At 38.8% G+C, this 20,907-nt stretch overlaps 1 long non-coding RNA gene across 1 annotated transcript in view; it reads left to right on the forward strand.

Annotated features, from left to right (window-relative positions):
• The window catches only part of LOC124170751, a 127,415-nt gene that overhangs the window by 55,698 nt on the left and 50,810 nt on the right, over positions 1-20,907 (forward strand). The window lies entirely within an intron of this gene.

Raw genomic sequence — 20,907 nt, forward strand, 5'->3', positions numbered from 1 at the left:
TTTACCACGTAGTTATTTAAGGCTATGCCATAAAAGTTTGAATTATCCCCATCCTTTCCTTGTACAGTCTGCTGACACTACAAGACACTAATGTTCTCATAACTAATTTTGGTTACTTTTGTTTTTTAGAAGCCTCCTCTCACGATGATGACGGAATTGAGTGCGAGATGGATGATCTTTCTGAATCCTCCACTCCGCGATATGTCTCAGGACTAATATAACCTTTTCAGTTCCCATGCAGCTCCAGAATCCAAATTGGTCCTCTAAACGGCATTCTTCCGTCCTCAACATATTACCCTGGCAGAATTTTTTACCACTGTGCTGTAAGGCTGATTTTCCTCAAAAGCATACACAAATACCTCTAATCCATCTGCCCAAGACATGTAATTTTTATGAAAATTCATTCCATGAATTATACCCTAGAAAGCGTATTTTTTGTGCGTGAATTGATCAAGCAAAGTTTGAAGAGCAAATTTTGAAAATTTCAGAAAAATAACATGCTCATCGTTTCTCGTGCCAAAATTGTGAATTACGTATAGGTCCTGGTCTCCTCCTCCTAAACATATTGAAAGTCTATATGGAAGTAGCCACCCAATGCAATGAAAGCTTTCAAGTACAAGCGGAACTGAAATATATTGCACTTCCTTACTCATAAAATTTAAATTCTGGAAGCAACAAACGGCAATAGATGCATTAAAATATATTGCGGCTCTCACTTCATGATGCTTGCTAAATTTCGTTTCTGGTAAACTATCGAAGCACGAATCACAATTCTTACAGAAAATCGCTCCCAGCGTGGCTACCGTGTCTGGACGTTAGTATTACACCATATGATAACCGGTATTTTTACCGTCTTCTGTTACAAAAACTGATGCAAGTTAAATTACGTCATTGATCGAAGCTCGAATCACAATTCTTACAAAAAAATCACCACCAACGTGGCTAATCTGTTTGGACGTTAATATGCCACCACCAGAAAAAAGGCATTTCTACCGTCTTCTGGTACACAAACTGACGCATGCTAAATTACGTCACTGGTAAACTATCGAAGTACGAATCGCAATTCATACAAAAAATCGCTCCCAACGTGGCTACCCTGTTCGGACGCTAACATGTCTCTATGTGATAAACAGGTTTTTTTTACAATTTTTTTCGGTAAAAATGCCCGCGTTATTTTGAATTCGAGACTTGGCCGATGAAAAGAAAGGAAGATCTGATTAGAGGGGGACACAGAACTTAAAAAAACGCGAGTCGAATGTGTTGGAAAATATTATCAGAGACATCTCTCCTCCCCGACTTGACGGAGTGAATGCACCCGCATGGAGATACAAGGCTGGTGACTGACGGTTGGTTGGGGGGGCAAGGGGGGGGGAGGATCTGAGGGCAAGGGGGGGTTGTGGGGGCAGGGAGAGGGACCGCGGGGCACAGCAACAGCGTCGGCGGAACGGATGAGTGAGCGGAGCACGTTTCCTCCCCTGCGCATCAAGTTCGTGGAATCACCGGTCGAACTGAATTTTCCAGCACCGGCATCCAGCTCGCAACCGTAACACTCGAGATCGGAAATAAATCGCTGGTCGAAAAGCACGCTAAATCGATTATAAATATAAAATCAATACAGTTAAATATGTATCGTAGGAAATGATGCGTGTAGCACATAATTATAAAGCAGTAAGTCACTACAACTTAATTTATTTATTTTATTTTATTCTCAATCCACCGGATGCAGCTCTTATTGGCCATTTTATACCGGTGTATTCAACAAATGTAACAAGTAAACGTGTACGAACAACCATGCCCTGGACCGGGGAAACCAAGCCAGGCGGGACTCGAACCGGCGACCTCTTGTTTTGCAGGCGAGGACGTTACCCCGCCGCCACCGAAAAATAAAACACTTGAACGGAACACTCAAATAGAAAAAAAATAATCTAAAGAAATAATAAAAGTACGCTAAATCGATTATAAATATAAAATCAATATATTTATATATGTATCGTAGGAAATGATGCGTGTAGCACATAATAATTAAGCAGTAAGTCAGAAGCACTTAATAAAATAAAACACTTTAAAGGAACACTCAAACAGAAAAAAAATAATCTGTTACTTTCGAAGCTAATACCTCCTTTGTCAACGATTAGGTGAGGACTGAGTAATTAAACAGATAAATATGCATAATAAAACAGTAAGTCAAGTTGATACAAATATTTTACTGTCCCGCACTCGTCCGGCCACACCTTAAACATGTAGCGAGCACATGGGATCCGGAGCAGAAATACTTAACCCGTGAACTTCATGAAATACAAAGAAAAGTTAAGCGATTCGTCAATAACCGCTAGTAGCGTACAGAGAGAGCTGTACAGATTTAGGATATATTGGACTAGAAGCCGCTAGGGACTACGTGACAGACTAATATTACTGGAGCAATTGAGAACATATCCTATCGAGTGATACAGAGGAAATCATATAAAAACCTCACTTATTTTAAGGCCTGACAGAAACGATCATTCTATTAAAAATTATCAATTAAGTAATAATTATAAAAAATGATATAGCAGTGAATGTATTGGGAAAAATACAGTCACTGCTATCATTAAAAATCATAAACATTACACAAGTTTTATCAGACATAAATACAAAACGTTCACAAGCCTTAGTTTTCTTTGCTCAACACAATTTGGCGAGATGTTTTGGACCAATTTCTCATAGTACATTGTAAAATTGCTATGCAACCCACAAAGTTTTCCTCCAATCCTATGCATTTCGGTGCTTCGGCGTAAACAATGTGGCAAACCCTCCCATGCCCAACACTGGATAGGCATGAGTTAGATCTATAAATGCCTTCTCAGGGCAATGATACCAGTTATTTTACGAATTTCTGCCATTTCCTCAATGCCTACAGAAACTAAAGGAAACAAAATGGGCTTTTCAATGAAATTTGATATTTTTGTAATTTCTATATTCCAGTGATGAGTGGGTAGGGGAGACCGTGGGGAAACTTAATACAATGTGAAAACATGCCCCGGCCACGGGGCACGTTTTCGCACGTGACTTTCATTTACTTCTTTATATTTTTTCTAACAAGTATTTATATTTCATAAGTTACAATAATTTCTAATTGTAGCTGATACATTACTAATTGACATGGCACGCCTTTAGTTATTGTAAATATGCAGGGGAACAAAATAAAAAATAAATTTAAAAAAATGCAAAAACCTGCCCCGGTCTCCCCTACTATGATTAAAACTTTTTTCTAGTAAAAGCACGTTTTTATCGTAATATCCTCCGCCAAATTACTCCGCATTACTATTTCTTCTTGCCTAATTATCTCCTAGGTTTGATCAATCATTTTAAGTCATGCATGAAGAAATTTCAGTACAAGATAGTTTGTCCGGATGATAACCAGGAGGCGTCGAAACGAGAACAACTAATATAATGTTTTGGAAAGTGTGTCGTGGGGAGAATCGCTTTAAAAATTCATACCGATAGATTTCACTATTTCCGATTACCTGCGGCGTACATCAAAATTGCATATTCTTTTTCCTTTCGAACTTCCATGAACGCATTCACAGACATTGAGCGAAGAAAAATAGTTCGCACAGTGCGTCCAACGGTAGTGTAGCCATTTCTATGACACTGCGATCATACTTTATTTCCATTGTGTCAGATGATCTAAAAGCATCCGCAACTCTAAGATAAAATACTCCGCAGTCCTTATGATCCTCGGCTGGCGTTCTCATTACAGCGATGACATTAACAACTGCCTCCCACTTCTTTATCTCAACTGATCTCCGACCCAAGAGTCATTCATCTCCTTCAAGCCTCTTGAGATAATGACGAGCGAACGTCGTCCACCACAAATTAAAATTGCTGTCCGCGGGTCATTAAAATTACCTGTTTTCCAGGGTAAAATTCAGTTTGACTTTACAGTATCCGACCGTCTTCTGCACCACAAGGCCAAGAGGAAGGCCCATATATCCCCCCTAATAACGATGCCGTAAATTCTTTTACGAATATCTACAGTTTTCCGCTTGCCTACAATAACTTCATTTAGCAAAATGGATCCTTTTTTATCCTTTATTTTTTTACTGTTTCGGTGTCTACGTCACATGAACTTTACAACCATTGTCTGCTACAAAATAAAAGAGCGCAAGAATACAATTCTCCTCCATATCAAAATAAATACTTTCAAATTTCCACAGTTATAAAATTTATTACGAACTAGATTTCAATGGTACTACATTATCTTCAACGTACTAGTATAATGAGTATTGAAATCGTGGAAAATTACTAATATTTATTACAATAAGGACAAATCCCACTCCGCCACGTTTGAATTTTCTGATATTATTATTAATCCCCTTAAAGTTATTCCGAATTTCAAAGTCGTCACACCATGATGTGTAAGGGATAAATCTGTCATTTTTTGTCATGTTCGCCTTAATTCATGTAGATTTTCTTAAGTGAAGTCACACGTATTTTTTTAAGCTACGTCCAAGCCTCCGCTGAACCTACGTTCGGATGATTATAAGAGAATATTAAAAATTTAATGCAGCCTCGGGTATTAGGAGAGAATTAATGCTCTCTTTCACGTAGACAAATCGATGTGTACCAAACTCCGCTGTCGCATCCTGTCTAAATTATCCGGAAGAAGTAACAATCAGTACAGAATTTAGCACCTGTGAGTGAAAAATGGGGAAATTATTTTTCTAGTCATATTCATATTGCACAATATGAAATGCCTGGCGACTGCATCAACTCTATACTGAGTTTTTTCACATAACTTTTATACTCCTTGCTGGGTACTTTTCTCTTGACCTTCCTCTGGGGACTAATCCATCAATATTTCCTTCCACTTTTGTTCATACGTAACTTTTGTGTCTCGTTACGTAGCCAATCCTTCGTGTTCTACGTTGAATTTCAGTGATCTATAGTGTCATTTATTATCCTATTCATATATATCCCTCCTTATTTCCAACCCCAAACGTCGATGCCATCTTCAGCATCCTCCTCAAGCACCAGGCTTCGTCGGCCTCCATATTGAATTCACCAAACTGAATGCGACGAATATTATCAACGTGTCCTCTCAGGCGTATCACCTCTCGTTATCGAAGCCACGCTCTACATTCGAGCCAAACTAATAATAAAACAGCCAAAATAATGACTGTTAACTAATAAATTATATTTGAGAGTTGCTAAAGTAGTCCCCTCAGGAATAGACGCATATAGAGATATTTATTTGGCGTGGGGAGGGGGAATACATTTCCCTAGCAACGGATCGTCTGTTTATTTTATGGAAGCGCTCGAAGTTGAAGTGAATAAATCATAAGGGGAATATTGTCAAATTTTAGGAATTCAGAGGCCGATGATTGTTATTTGAAGTCGAGAGCGGGTAGATGAGGAAACACATTCACCATCAAAATTGCACCGTGCAACACACCCATTATTGAGAAAATTCACGAATGCATATACAGAAAATAACCCCAGTTCTGATTTCGTCTATCGATCCGCTTTCAATGTGGAAAGTGAACAAATATCATTAGATAATGGACCACTTTAGTGGGAGATAAACGCAAAATTGTAGAAGAATGTGGTTTTAAACAAAAGGGTTGTTTATACGAACGATCATACAGGGGCGCAACTAGGAATTAAGGCTAGGGGGGGTTTCAGGCGCAACTAATACTGGGGTGCTTGGTGTATTGCATACCCTCCAGGGTTAACGGGAGTTGCGGAGGCCCTCGCCGGAAAAAAATTAAGATAAATGGTTCAAAATGGTGATTTTTACGGCCTTCTGAGGGATATTTTATTAAACCTCACACTATTCTGTAAGCAATATTAATCCAATTAGGTAAAATAGATTTAACTTAAAAATTTCTGTGAGCTCTGGGGGGGATTTATCCCCCAAACCCCCCCCCCCCACGCTGCGCCACTGCGGTCATAGGCCAACTTACACTATAACTGATAACTTCAGGCTTGACTTCGTGAAACCTCTCCATATTGGAAATAAAGGAGTAAAACTTTGTCAGGTTCATTGCTGAACCTGTCAAAGTTCATTAGTCCATTAGGTTAGACAAGGTTGATTAGTTCATTAGTGAACCTGACAGAGTTTTACTCCTTCATTTCCAACTTATACTGATTTTGTCACTCGTCCACAATACTTCTTTTGAAGTAGAAACAATTTTGCGGGATGCTTTAGCCCCAAGGCTCCTTCCTTGGCTACGTGCCTACTCAGCGGTTAAGACGAGGGAGAGGACAGAGGGGGAACATCCCCTCTACCCCCCCCCCCAAAATGACGATCTATATACGCCACTGGTCTGGACCAACTGCTTCAGTGGTGAGGTGCAAGAGGGGGCACTTCATTTTAAGTATATGAAGGAAGCTGGTGCGCATGTTTCTGGATGAAAAAGTGAAAGGGAGCTGCCACTTCGTACTCGGCAGACCGCACCTTGAATCCGCGTCGATTACGTGGGATTCGTCGCAGAAAGACTGTACCCGTGAACTTAATCAAAAACAAATGAAAGCAGCGCGTTTCGTAAAAAAACTGCTACGAGCTAACAGAAAGCCTATCATAGATGTTAAACGAATTAGGCTGGCAGCCGATAGAGACTGAGGCTGCACGCTAGGCTTAGATTGCTTGACCAGTTGAGAATAGATATCGTTAAGAACGACATTTAGAACATCATATTAGAACCACACGATATTTCCAGACAGCGGCGCTTTCCAGACAGTGGCAAGTTTACGCTGATATTTAAGTCTTGACCCTTATTCCTAAAGTAAATGTATTTATTTTAAAATGTATCCAGAGAGAATCCCTACTACCTCTCAGGGGTTGTTTTTGAGGGGGGAGGCGGAACTCTGTTCGCTTACACTAGAAAAATGTCTAGAACCGGCCCTGGTTATATATCTCTAAAGCCCGTATAACACTTCCCAATTTATTGGCCAATTCATTGGATATTGGATTGCGGTCCAACTGACACGCACCAATTTCTAGTCCAATATCCTTTTCACAATATTGGACACAATTTATGGCCCAATTTGTAATTTAGAACAGGTTCTATTTTCTCGCGGCCAATCTCCAATCAGAAGTCAGTTATGTTGACTCCTAGTGGCCAAAACAAGAAGCTCTTCGCAAAACATCAGGTTTGGCTGTAAAACATTGAATTTATTCCGAACATTCGCTTGAAGTTTCTAAAATGTGGACGAAAGAAGTTGCTTCAATACTGATTAAAGCGTGCAAATCACACGAATGCTTATGAAACGTAAAATCATCGATATACCGTGGCGTTCTCTAGCGGGACATTAGAACACTACTACGGCCAATATTGGTGTAAATATTGATACGTGTCATACTGTACGTAACACCCAATATTTTAAACAATATTGAGCGCCTATTTATTGGCCATTAAATTGGAGTGTCATACGGGCTTAACGCGCATATTATCCCTTTACGCCATCTTTATCTCTTATTCTTTTTTGTGAACGGTTGCCATCATAACACCCCCGCCACTCATCTATAGGGACGAATTGCATGTGGTTTTGAAATGTTTGATTTCGGTAGTACGAACGTTATCAACACCATTACTCCAAATGCTAACGCGGCCACGCGTGGGTCGCCCCTATACAGCCGTCCACCACCAAAGAAATTGGTGCAGCAACGAAGATAACATCCACAGAGGATTCTCTTGTTGGCTAGTGGATTTCCACAGTGCAGTCATCCACAGGGATGCCGACTTACAAAAAATATTGGGGGGGCCCAAACCGGGGATCTTGCCAAGGGAAATTTTATAAGTAGTGAGTTTTAAGTTTTTTAAGCATTTTAGAAGAGTCATATGATCAACATTAGAACCCTGATAACTCGAATCTCGATATCTGGACACTACGGGGAAAATCGAAAAGCCTGACACATTTTTTCCTCACACCCACAACGAATTTTTGAGGGGGCTCGGGCCCCCTCAGGCCCCATGGAGTCGGCGCCACTGGTCACCCATCGCAAAAGTCGATGTTTACGAAAGTCGAAGCTCGTGTCCCTGAGTCTAGAGATGCTCATACCACTGGGAAATACGCTAAAATTGGAGCTACCTACCAAAATTTACATTCGAGATAATAAATATAATTAAGAGGATTCATAAATCTCCTCAGCTATCCATCGTGAGTGTAATTATTGTTATATAATGCATCGAGAGTGCATATATTATAAAGAAAATATCGAGATTAAATGGATCGCTCCAGTGGCATAGCAAGGGAGGAGGTCAGGGGGTCCGGACCCCCCAACGCCCGAAATATAAAAACACAATTTCATACTTTGCTGCATAAAAGAAAACAAAATTTTGAAAAATCATGAATTTACAAAGGATTTCTTTCACAAATGCAGCTTTTTTGATTATGAAAAGTGTTAAAATTAATTTATAACCCACTATTAAAAACCCTGTTTTTTAAAACATTTCCCCCTGATTTTGGACCCCTCCGAACGAAATTCATGGCTACACTGGCTACCCCAATGGATCGCCCTGTTCTCACCGCCGCACTGCGGACATTTTTGAAAACGAATTCAAAAGCGGCCGAAGTGGCTTCAATGCGATTGATTGGGGTCTCCTCTATGTAGCTTCATTGGTACAAATACTGTGGATTTAAGCTTAAATCTTCTTAGCCCTCTCAGAGTCACGGGCCGAAATATTGGCTTTTGCTCTACGGGAGAAAAGTGCCACGAGCTGATATATCGGCTCGGGCATAGAATGGATTTAAAACCATAAATTAATAATACATTATGTTCTGACGAATATTTCTCGGGTTCTCGGCCAGGTTAATGCTTTTATATAAGCCGATGTTTCGGGAGACAAGTCGTCAAAAAAAGCATTATATAAAAGCATTAACCTGGCTGAGAACCCGAGAAATATTCGTTAGAAGTATTCACCAGAAAAAATTTAAATCGTTTAATACATTATGTTGTACCCCTCATCCAAGTTAGAACATTCTAACCAACGAATATTTTTTTAGCAAAATAAAAAAACATTCCATTGATATCTAACATGGTAACATCGTCTGCGTTTTTTCATGGAATGCTACAAAATTCTTAAATTTACGCCAGCTTTTTTCGCTAGAACCTCCACATTTCTGTAGCACTAAGATAGTTAAACTATTTGAGGCAACCGATGATATCATACCTGATATCATACCCTGAAGCGCCCTTTTAGTGTAACTAACGTGATTTGACTTTAATTTCAGCTTTTACTACCTATAATTACTTCGGTTATTAACCTTTGCATTATTTTATCTCGATTCTGAAGGTATAACTAATAACTAAAAACGAATCAGTTTCTTTCACACCGACACACAGGGGCGCAGCTAGGAATAAAGGCTAGGGGGGGGGTTTTGGCGCAACTAATACTGGGGGGTCTTGGGGTGTGGTATACCCGCCAGGGTAAGCGGGAGGTGCAGGGGCCCTCACCCAGAAAAAAAATAAGATAAATGGTTCAAAATGGTGAGTTTTACGGCCTTCTGAGGGATATTTTATGAATCTTCACACTATTCTGTAAGTAATATTAATCGAATTAAGTAAAATAGGTTTAACTTAAAAATTTCTCTAAGCTCCGGGGGGGTTTTATCCCCCAAAACCCCCCCCTCGATGCGCCACTGCCGACACATACATTCTAATATTTAACATACTGAAGGACTTGCCTATTTCCACGCTTCTTTATTTCAACCGACAAATGCCTTGAAAATGGCATTACGTGCCGAAACCTTGGACGGTTGAAATAAATAAGCCTCAAAATAGATAAGCACTTTCATAATGTATACATAATAGATAAGAAAATAGATTAGTACTTTCATATCAATTACGCCGAATTACGCCGGAAACTATCTTTCATACCTCTGATCTCGCCGTTTACCGCCGAATGATTTCTTATCGTAGAACCCCTTTCCGAAAAATTTACATATTTTTAAAAAGTGGTTGAAGAAGTAGGTACCAAGGATTTCTTATGATGTTTTCAATTGTTTTGCATCGTATTTTCATGTTATCACCAGGCCAATGGCCTACTTGTAACAATTTAATGATGATAGAATAAAATAAAATTACTATGTTTTATTCAACACTTTATTTTATGCATGATGATGCATAAGTGATGAATAGGTGATGCATGAACCTGATGATAGCATTAGATGCTGAAACCCGGGTCGTGCTATTTAAAATAAAGTGTGGAATAAAACAAAGTAGTTTTATTTTATTCTATGATGAAGCAATTCCACAAAGTAAAGCCTGAGACCGTGTCTCATATTAATTTAATGATGATAATAATAATAATTATAATAACTCGGGCTGTTCACCGGGTGAAGGCCTCCTTTGATGCCCACGTTTCGAAAAGAGTCGATTTTTTTGTTCAGGGTGAAGACGTGACAACAATTTGGCCAGAATCGGGAATGGTTTCTTCGTCAAGACATCTCCGTAGAAAGACCAAGGATTGTATCTTTGTATCTCCAATACATTTTAACATTACTTCTGCTCCAAATAGCATATGGGGGTCACCCCCAAGCAGCTGGCCACCACCAAAGGCGTCTGGCACAGCAACAGTGCACAGAGACGGGTAAAAAACGGCCGGAATTGCATTTCACGGAACAAGGGAGCTATTTGAGGCTACCGTAGAGTTATTTTAATGTAATTAACATGATTTGACTTTAATTTCAGCATTTACTAGCTAATAGTCCACAAATTATTTTTTTATTACCCTTTAGTATTATTTTATCTCGATTATGAGGGTATAACTAACATTAAACCAGTTTTTCACACCGACACATATATTTTAATATTTAAATAACGGATAAAGTGTCTACTTATACAATATTTTATTCCAACCGACCTAGGTTTCGGAACATAATGCCATTTTCAGGGCATCTATCACTTTCACTATGCAAGACTTTGGATTTTCCCGGCGTATCAAGTGCGGAAAAGATTCTCGGGTTTTCCACCGGGTAATTGGCTACGTGTCTCCCGACATTTCGAAGAACGACTTGCTCTCCATCCTCAGAGGATCTTCTGAAGCAGAGGAAGATTCTTAATTCAGAAAATGCCTTGACGATGAGGAGCGAGTCGTTCATCGAAACGTCGGGAGGCATGCAACCAGTGGCGGATACAGATTGGGGGGGGGTGCAGGGGGCGCGCGCCCCCCCTCACGGGCCCGCCCGTATTGCCAAACATTACAGAACCACAATTATAACTTTTTTATATTATAAGATGGCATTTTATTTTATATGTGTGTAATAAATTTAATTAAAATTTTCTTAAACTCTGCATGTGACTTGATTATTTTTTATTAGGGATCGGGTTGGTGTGGTTGCTAGAGTGTTGGCTTCCCACCCGGTGGGCCAGGGTTCAAATCCCCGCAGCGGCAGAGAACTTTCAGAGACTGCCCGATCCCTGCTTGAATGTTGTGTGGAGGACATTTCAAGCGCAACACTTCGTCCGTCGGATGGGACGTTAAGCCGTGGTCCCCTTGGTGCCTTTCGTTAAGAGCAGGCTAATGCCGACGCCGGGTTTCTCTCCATCCTTCCTTACCTACCTTTCCCTCATGGCGCAAATTACCACAGCTGTCTGTCGCCTCCTCCAAATACCATACCATTATTTTTATTAGGATAAAATTAAAGGTAAATCAAGACATCTTTTGAGTCCCCCCCGCGAGTTTTTTCTGTATCCGCTACTGCATGCAAAACCAACTACCCAGTGGAAAACCCGAGAATCATTCCTCAACTTTCACTATGTTAAATATCAAAGATTTCCACCGCATAATTGTATCATTCTAGCATTACTTTTGCTCCAAATAGCCTCGGCCCCAAACAGCCGGCCTCCACCAGAGGCGGCTGGTGCAGCAACGGTGCACACGCAGACGGCTAAAAAACGACCGGAATAGCATCTCTCCCGGAAACGAGAGCGAGTCGCTCTCCGCGGAACGGCACCTGATCATCATCCCGTTAGCGGTGCACGGCATCGCCGCCCGGCTACGGCTACTACCCCACGGTTAACAGTTATGTAAATGTCCGACACGAGTGAGAGCAAAGGAAAGGGTAAAAATCAAGCGGGGGACAATGGGGGATGTCGCGAGGTTCAAATAAACTGGATTTCACTATCTGGAGCGATTTCGCAGAAATCGTATGCTTAGCGAGGTCACACCAAGCAGGCAAGCTCACGGCTCCATTACCCTAACGAGGCGAGGACTGCGTGCTCGGATTTTTTTAAAACCTCCAATTACAATCTATTCACTGAAATTGCGTGCGTTAACGTTTTCTCTTCCGTTTTCGCCATCCACCAAATTAATTTCAATGAGTGAATGTGATGCAAATATGACATAAATATGTGTTTAAATATATTATTGAAACAAACTGTTCCTGAAATTCCCAGGAGACGGCCATTTGTCTGGGACCCGCGGATAAATAACTAAAGAGATACACAGAGATGATGATAATGGTGGGCATTTCCATGAAAATGTCAACTTTTTCTCTCAAATTAAAGTTTAGGCTGGAAATATTTTATTTTGATATAGCAACAGCTAAATGATAGAATTTTATGAAATCAGTATTTGAAGCATTATTCAGAGCCTTATTATAAGTTTTCAAATTATACTTCGATTCACAGAGTTTTGAAGACGTTTGAAATCATTACACTTAGAAGGTTCACCTAGCCATTCCATTACATGTTTATTTTGGGCATATTTAGAAGGTATTTCGATAATTAATTTTGCTTTGGTATATGAACATCACCTTAATAAATGTTTTTTCATCATGTACAGTTAGAAATTTTGCACTTTTCAATATGTGTTTTTCCAATTTAATCGAAATATCCTATTGCATTGTTTTCTCTAAATTAATTCCGTCACAAATGGAATTGCTCTGATAATGACTTTAATTTTTTTAATTTTAGCAATTATTTTAAAGCACTTGGTAAATTATCAAACCTCTCTCGACTGACTGAAGAGTTTTCCTTGAATTAAAACACCAGATGCGTCAATAACTATAGGTATACTCATCAAATTCATTCGATCCATGGAAAGGTTTGGAACAGTAACACCAAGCTGTACTAACTTCTCCATTTAACCTCCTCAGCTAATGACGTCATCTTGGTCCTTTTTAAGTTAAGATATACGCAATAAAGCAACTTGTCATCGAGTTACTACGCATTAAATCTTCCTGACATATACGTTAACTAATATCGATTCTCGGACCAAAATATTTTACTCCTACGTACCCGTTGTATTGATGGATGACAACGCGCTCTTAGCATAGCAGATTTTAGAAAACTCTTGACAACAGTCTTATTTTCTCATAATTACACATTTTTAAGGACATTGCCGAGCTGCTACCTATAGAATTTGTGAAAGGAGAGTGGGAATAAAATGAAGCAGGGATATAGATTTTTTTTTTTTTCAAAAAATTACGAACTTGATTAGTTTGTAAGTGATTAATCCGTCTTCAGCAAGCAAGATGTATCTAGTCATGCGATTGAGAAATTTTCAATCAAAATATGAAATGCTTTAGTTTTGACGGGTGTCATAAGTATTTCTATAAGATGCGGCCAGATGTAGATGATTTCATCGTATATGGGATTATAATACATGACGAGCTCATTACTTGACATTTAGACTTAATTTATTCAGAATTTATAATAAGCTACCTTAAAAACCAGCAATGGCGACTACAGTGTCTTCGTCACTAGAATTAAAAATACCAAGCATATCGATGAACAGAGGAATTATATCTTTAAATATTAATTGAATATAAACCTTCCATGATACACCCATGAGCCGTCATGCCGACTGCCCAGAGAAAAACAATCGGGATGAAAATATTTACTTTAACATAAACCTTGTGCCGGTAACCATGTTATCAGCTTAGGCTCAAAACAACACTTGAGGCAGTCAATATATAACGTCACCTCATACATAACAAAGGGTGTGACAGGCACTTTAAGGTCTTCAAAGCTGTTAGGTCGACCGTGGAAAATATTTTGCCGTTAAGAGAGCCGCTCAGAACACAATCTTAAACAGTGGAAGCATTGAACTTCCCGGTAACTTTTAAAGTTTACTACGGTTGCCGTGTTATTCAAACGCTTTTCAAAATATTGTATAATACATTTTTTTGCAAGCGGACCAAACGTTGGAAGGAACACGAGCATGTGCAACTGGCCCGTGGAAAAGGATTGAAATAATATTCTCGTATACTCCTTCCTAAATTGGTTCAGATACACACGAGAAGGAATATTGCACCAGATGGCCAAAACCGAAGGTTATTACTTTAATTACAATTACGGGCCTTGAAAATCAACTGCCATTTGAACAAAGAAACCAAATTATCCACGAGCAGTCGAATTTTGAAATTTAAAATTAATATTTCATTTACAGCAAAGAATATGGCGGAAATATTGTAATTTTATTTACACTAATATTATTTTCGACCACTTAAAAAACATTTCTCGAATACACTTGAGTTCAAACGTTGATGATCACAAGATGAGAAATATTTGCATCATCATCATAAGTCATCAATCTGGGCACTGGTTTGACATAACTCTTCACTAACCTCTTCTCAATGCAAACCTTTTCATATTTTCGTATTCATCCTCTTACATGCCTGCCGTAATAACTTGTCCTATGAAACTCACTCTGGCCCGTCCTTGGACGTAATTCTAGTCCATTTGTCCCTTGGAGCCGATTAAGTTGTCCTGTCTTCTTCATAGTTTAAAAGTTCTTTAGTTCTTTACCACTCAGCACGCCCTCAACACAAAATTGATCAACCCATTTTATATTCGTCATTCTTCGGTAGCACCATAGTGGAAATACTTCCACCCCTGTCTTCTCTGCAGCTGTCAACGTCCATGCTTCGCTCCCATAAAGATACGTGCTTCATATGTAGCCTCTGATGAACTCTTTCCTTGCTTATATACTTATTCTATATTACACGTATTCTAAACCAAAGTAGATTCTTCGGAGCCTGCAATACAATACAATACAATACAATAAGCGATTTTAACACTAATTTAGGCTTTTCATAGAATAACAGTTGTAAATACAGAAAGCAACGGAAGGAGCGATGGAAAAAAAAGACGGCAGAATGAGCGTGTCATTCGGAAAATGACTGGTCGAGTGATCATAATTTGGTCCCTAAAAAGCTTTTGCTGGAGGTATCACTCTGAGGGACGAGCTTCTATTCGGCAAATCAATATCTAAGAATTTCGTTTTTTTTTCTTTTCCCTTCTCTTCTCTGCGAACAGCCTATATGGGCAACAATGTTTCTCTTTTGCCCTAGCCATTCCCGAATCCAAACTGGTCCAAAAATTCTTCTGCTCTTCGTCCTATTCCCCTAGATATAAATCTTTTCAGTAAAATCGGCGCATGTGCCGCGAAGCTTTTGGCCCTAAAAATCTTCACATGTCTTGTTTTTCTACTTTTTGGGAATAGGAATGGTGGTGTTCATCTCAAAGTTACTTGATAAATCTCTTGCTGAGTATGTACATTTGGCAGATGGTTTTGTAGAGTTGGATAGAGTCTTCTCTCCTTATTTTTAATTGGCCCCTCAGATTTATCTTCAGTTTCCGATGCCTTATACCTTCGAAGGTCTTTTACTGCTGGGTCAAATATGAATTTCAAGATACTGGCTCCCATGTCATTTCTTTCTACTTCACTTTCCTCTTCAATTACATTTGCGCTGAATTTTAACTCCGTTGCATAATTTTTCCATATTCCATCTACATTCTATCGTAGTTTCCGACCAAACTATTTCTATTCTGTTTCTTATAGCATAGCATCGTGCGTTCTATTCCCTAAAGCGGGCCCTCACTATTCACTAGACGCATTTCACTTCTCCACGTAAAAGGTTATTTTATGCTTGGTGGCAGCAGTTTTCCATCAATGATTCTTTAGTTTTCCTCGCTTTTCGAGATTTCTCGTTCCTTATTCACTGTCCTTCCGTTTCAACACCCTTGCATTTTTTCCTTCCTTCAATTAGGACAATTAATTCATCAATGATACAAGGTTTTTTCTCCACGACTTTTTTCTCCCCAGAACTTCTTTTGCGTGTTCCAGTAGTCCACTTTTAATAGTTTTCCAACAATATTCCACTGATTTATCTGTAATTTCTTCTCCTATTTTGTTCTCCACTGCTTTTTGAAATTCAAGTTCGTGTTGAAACTCCTTCAATTTCTTCACTTGCCATATATTCTTCACTACTTTCTTTAATTTCTTGAATTCAGTATGGACTTGGATTATGATTACTGTCGACATTTGCCCCAGGGTAGCTTCTTCAGTCCTTTATCTGGTTCCCAAACATGTCTTTCCCTAAAATATAGTCTAGTTCAAAACTTCTTAGTCACCAAGCATTTTCCACGCGTAACTTTTTCGCACAATAGGGTAGTTTCCATCATCAAAGAAAACGAAAGGCATTGATTGCGATTCGTTACCCACCATTAGTGTATTCATAATATACAAATTATTTGGTTTTAGAAATCCCAGTTTAGACGAATGGCAATGGTCAATTTTAACCTCATTTGAAAAAGGCCAGATTGGTGCCCATGCGATGCCACTCCATGTGACGTCACAGGGACCTAGTTTCTAAACGAGTAGATAGAAGTTTTTGCATCGTCTGAGATTACCAATGCATGCATGAGGCACTGAGCTCAGGGAAACATGTCTTGATAATCACCTATTAAAACTGCCTAAGGTCGGAAAGTTTCCTTCGCTTGATAAGGTATTAATAATCCTTATTTAAGCCAAAAGCTACCCGCTAGCAGGGTACTCTGCTACCTGCCAGCAGCCTGCGTCGTATTAGCGCCCAAAGCCTCGCCCCAAGGTTACCTCACACGGCGAAAGCGGGAACCAGAATGACGTCACACGGGGTTTTCCCAGCATTCATACTTAGCCATCGCGTTTTCGCGCGCTTTAAAATTTTCACTTCTCATTTTATCGCGAAAAATAGATATCGTCATTCGAAAATCTAAGAGCGTGAAATGCGTACTCCAGGAGTAATAATCTTTCGATTTAGGCAATAAAAAATAATAGGAAACCACCCTATTGTCTAGTGGTTTAGATAGCCGAATTTCATGGCGGAGAATCACCTACAGTCTCGATCGAGGAACCATAAGCATTATAATTCTAAATGTTAATTATTAAAAATTAGACATATGAATCACCGCTGAATTTTGTTCAATGTATACAGGTAATCTGACCCGAATCCCGGCTAACCAAATGATTTTTTTATCAAGACAAATCACTCTATGTGTAAATAATGTAATTTATAGTGTTTTTGTCGTTTTTTGGTGGAACATAAAATAAGATCATGAATAAAGATCCAAAAAAATTATACAAAAAGATAAAATAACGACGAATTATTTTAGGAATTGTCAATTTCAGCCCGTAGTTCAAGGTCCCCTTAACTTGTAATTATCATTACATAAAACTATTTACACCAATCATAATAAAACACTCTCTCCAGGGTAGTTTTCTAGATGCGCTCGTTGCGTTGGAAAAGAAAATAGCGAGAAGATGATTGAGGGATTAGAACAGCTGCCAGAGGGAATCGTTTGTCGCATCGCAAGGTGCATTAATGCCCGGAGCTTAAGTAGTCGTCGATTATTGCATGACCGTTTGTTTATGTCGCAGCCGAGAGATTACTGGAACTAGGCCACAGAAGAAACGTTTTCTGGCTTGATCGGATACGATAGCATGGATTTTTCTTCATAACAAGCTTTCAAAGGGAGCCGTACGTTCTTCTACGGGGTTTAGTTCAACGAAAAGTTGGTTAAATGAAATAAAATAGCTATGTTTTATTTCACACTTTATTTTAAATCGTACGACCGGTTTCAACACTTAGTGTTATCATCAGGTACAATTAGATGGGTGGCACGCTCTTAACCCTGGAACCGTACACCGGGGCACTCAGTGCCCCAGGGAATTTTAACTTTCCCGTAAATTTTATGTAAGGTTTCTTAATTCTCTTATTATATTTGTTAGAAAATTAAAACAAGTAATTAAATTTATGTTTTTGCAATAATTTAAGGCCAAAATAACGCGTTTTCAATGGTTTTTTGAATAAAAATAAGTTTTTGCATTTTATATATTTTATAACTCTTTGGGGCACTCAGTACCCCAGTGTACGGTTAGTGTAACAGAAATGGAGGTGTACGGTTGCAGGGTTAAATAGGTAAACGTGGGTGGAAGGGGGGGGGGGTCAAAAAAGGGGCGGGTGGGAAGGAACATTGACCCCCCCCCTTCCACCCACGTTTACCTATTTAAGAGCGTGCCACCCACCTAATTGTACCTGATGATAACACTAGATGTTGAAACCCGGGTCGTACGATTTAAAATAAAGTGTGGAATAAAACATAGTTATTTTATTTTATTCTATAATTAAGCAATTCCACAAAATAACGCCTGAGACCGTGTCTTATATATGAAAAGTTGGTTGTTGGGTGCGTTTTATTTAAAGAAACTGAAATAATGAGCACCAGTAATTCCTCATCTCAGCAACGAAATTCGTCAATCCCTTATACCATCCAACACCAGGAGCACTTAACTCCAGAGAATATAACTCCCAAACATATTTCTATCACTGCCGAGATATCAAGCACAAATATTAAAATAGGAAGATAGTTTGCAAGCCACTATTTTCGTGATCATAATGATTCGACCCCATGATCTGTAACAAGGTTGAGTTCTCAAATGATTTCCATTGGTAAAATTTTATTTTTAATTTATTAGAAATAAAGCCTTATAAAACTGAAATAGATTCCAAGAGAACTAAATAACGTACTTCTGTGGTAAATTATAAAACTTGGTGTGTAATAGTAACCCATAATCATTGCCATTCTGATACGATGGGCTTGCCATGAACATCCATGAACAACGGCAGAATAAATATCGAATGAAAAGAACTCAAAGGAAAAATTAATCGACTTTTAATGAAAGAAAGGTAATCTGATAAAGGAATGGAAGGAACTAAAAGTTTTAATTTGGATTAAAACGAGAAAGGCGTGGGAATATACGACAGATGCGTCGATCAATAGAAGGCCAGCGCAAGGAAACGGTCGACTTGAGTGACAACTTTTCTCGATCGATAATGCCCTTGACTGAAACTACCGAGTTAATAATCCATTGTGACATGCATAATAAAATTCAAAATAAATGGCCCACCCCATATATCCTCCTAAGACGCTCATAAAAATGGTTTCGAGGTGCTTAGGTAATGTTTTCTCCTCATAAATAGAGCATATCCACTGCAAACACTGTTGAAAGAAAGAGAAATTGGCCGAAAATAAAAATTTTTGAAGAAACCTGACGAAAATTAGACCCGAAGGAAGTTTCCCAGACGTCTTTTATGAAGTTTCACTGAAACAGGACCTAAATTGGATTCACATGAAAAATCAAAATAAACCTCTGTATTGGTATATCAAGATCCTATTACTGTACAATCAAATGCCAAGCATCGAGATGTTTCCAACAATTATCTGCCCAAATAAGAAATGAAGACCACAAATTCCGTAAAATCGCCATTTTATGGCATCACTGTCACTCTCCCATTATATATTATCATCTTTCAGCAACGCTTTCACCTGCACTACCAACCTCAACACCTTTTTGAATTCACCGTGTTCACCTCTACCAGCTGGTTACCCACCCCTTTATATCCTAGGGTAAATATAAAGAGAGGCTTATGTATTTTTCCCACTTCAACACAGGCCCCGAGCTGGAACGATGATCATTTTTTCATAATGGAAAGTGTCAAAACCGTGAGGTATGTTAACATTTACTTCGCCTTTAGCGGTGTCATGGTGCCGGTACACGCCGTTCCGGCACTGGTTAACAAAAGACATAATAGTCAAATAAAACTTTTATCAATATTGTTGCCTCGAAATTTCTAACGTATACATTCGTAAACAAAACAAAAAATTAATATAATGTAAATAATAACTTGTAATAAACAAAAAAGACAGTAATATTTAACTTCTAGAGAAAGTTACGGAAAATGCGTTACGGCATTGTTAATTTTGCCATTACGTCACTGTTCACCTTGAAAGGCATGACGTGACAAATTTTAGGCTGTTCTTTTTTTCCGCGGAGAGTCCCTTACCAAAAGTACTGGCATCGGAGTTTTTATTCCATCAATTTGGCATCAAGACTCATTCTCGGAAAAAAAAACTATAAATAGAGCACCGTTCCCATCGCAATTAGCTGCAATGCTGCAAGGAGCAACCACCCCTTAATCCGCGTACTGAGTGGTCTCAGAAGATCATTTATTTCTTCTACATATAGGGACCGTAATAAGTATTAAGGCGGCCAAATGTTACTCTCACAACCATTAACGACATAATGTAGTAGAGAAGTCAAGAGTGGAAGCATTCGAAACGTGATGCTACCGAAGAATGATTAAGGTGAAATGGATCGACCGAATAAGTAAGGAGAAAGTTCTAAAAAGAGTGGAAAAAATCAACTACGCAAAAAATGTAACAAAAGACCACGTTTTGAGTCACAAATAAGGAAAAATATAAAAATCATCAAAATTGGAAAAATCAAAAGAAAAATGGGAAATGAAAAGCTTCAATGATGTTGCGAAGGTAACTATTAAAAGAGAAAGATAAGGTCACAACTAACAAATCCCAACAAGTAATCCCTGAGAATGGGCATGCCCAATTGATTGTAGCTGCCTGGAAGCAATATTAAATTTAGTTCAAGACGAAATTTTTTAATACATTTTCTTTAAATCCTAGAAAAGTGATAGTAACATTAATCATAAAATTAAATTTTTTTACGAGCAAATACTTTTTTTAACCAATAAAGCACGGTTACAGTTTTCTTGAAATTTTGGTTTTATGACCCTTTCTGTGTTAAAACTGGCCCCCCTCTAGTATTGATCCTGGGTATGCCCTTGTCCTTGAGGTCA

Source organism: Ischnura elegans, chromosome X, assembly GCF_921293095.1.
Source record: "Ischnura elegans chromosome X, ioIscEleg1.1, whole genome shotgun sequence".
Lineage (NCBI taxonomy): Eukaryota > Metazoa > Arthropoda > Insecta > Odonata > Coenagrionidae > Ischnura > Ischnura elegans.